A 1,815-nucleotide genomic window follows, 5' to 3' on the forward strand; every position below is an offset into this window, starting at 1 on the left:
TGTCGTATCGTTAGAACACTATGTTTCTACTACTGTGTCACCGTTGTATCGTATCGTTAGAACACTATGTTTCTACTACTGTGTCACCGTTGTATCGTATCGTTAGAACACTATGTTTCTACTACTGTGTCACTATTTTATAGTATTTTTATGATACTTAACGTTACTAATGTTTTTAATTCTCTATCATATCGTTATGACAGTAGATGTAACACATTGCACGTGAGCTCGAGCTCACTGAAAATGCCTTTTTCGTGGTCTATCAATATTAGCCGATAAACAGTGGAATATCACTTTAGAAATGAAGTGGAGAGCGAAGCTGAAACCGTGCCACCTGTGACACATTAGAAGAAACCACTGTGACACATTAGAAGAAACCACTGTGGCACAGTGGAAGAAACCACTGTGACACATTAGAAGAAACCACTGCGGCACAGTAGAAGAAACCACTGTGACACATTAGAAGAAACCACTGTGACACAGTAGAAGAAACCACTGTGACACAGTAGAAGAAAACACTGTGACACATTAGAAGAAAACACTGTGACACAGTAGAAGAAAACACTGTGACACATTAGAAGAAACCACTGTGGCACAGTAGAAGAAACCACTGTGACACATTAGAAGAAACCACTGAGACACATTAGAAGAAACCCGTACTACAGTAATATGCTAGAACAATATACAGGAGTGCTGTAACACCGAACCATGCCTTGAACGAGATACACCTGGACAAACTGTCTCATCTACACTATCAGGTTTTGGTATGTATTTATTCGGCGTTCAGTGTAAATTTATTCAGCGAAAGTCTGATAGAAATTTTTGATGATATATATATATATTTGCACGTGTTTGTATAGATACTAGAAAAAAACAACTGTTATAAAAGATCAAAAAAAGGAAAGTTTCTCGCTCGCGAACTCAAAAATGAAGTTAAAAAAAGAAAATGGAGCTTTAAAACACAAACTTTCAATATAAATGGTTAGGCCTAATGTTTTACAACATTTTTTGTTTTAGTAAATTGATGGTTATTTCTATAAAATAAAGTGAGTTAATGAGGGATATAGTTAGATAAAACTTTCTGGATATGAAGAAACGAAACCTAAAACATTTTCTCTGGGGGTACGTACCTCATTTTGTTCATAGACAAACCAGTGACGTAGGGACAAATAAGCTGTATTCACATTAAACATTATTATAATTACCCGCTGTAGACTAGTTAAGTTAGTATAACCAACTGGTACATACGTCACAAATGTACACTTGTTACATCATCTGTAGTTTATACAGTTTTTCAACACCATAATTATATCATCCCCAGTATACCACGGTATGGATATCGTAACGAATAAGTCTGGTATCCAGGACACGTGACATCCCTTCAGATACGTGTTAAAATTATAATCTGGCCCTCTGTCGTTTACTTACCACTTTACAAGATTCATTACCCGCCATGTGACACCAGTAATACAAATTACAACTCCCTGCTGAAGGTCAAATCTTGCTTGCCCCCTGGGGAATTTCACCACTATTTATTTTGATAAACCTGTGCTGTGGTTGGCCGTTGACAAAGTCAAGCGTGATGCACCAGTGAGTAACGAACCGGGAATTTTATAAGTACACGTGAAAGTAATAAAAAAAAACAAAACATTCTGAAACAGCTTGTGCGTTGATGTTAATTAAACTAAGAAATGGGATAAAAAAAAAAGTAACTTTAGACGTGTATATTGTTTGTTTTTTGAATTTCGCGCAAAGCCACACTAGTGCCATCTGCGCTAGCCGTCCCTAATTTAGCAGTGTAAGACTAGAGGGAAG

This window comes from Limulus polyphemus, unplaced genomic scaffold, assembly GCF_000517525.1.
Source record: "Limulus polyphemus unplaced genomic scaffold, Limulus_polyphemus-2.1.2 Scaffold6947, whole genome shotgun sequence".
Classification (NCBI taxonomy): Eukaryota; Metazoa; Arthropoda; class Merostomata; order Xiphosura; family Limulidae; genus Limulus; species Limulus polyphemus.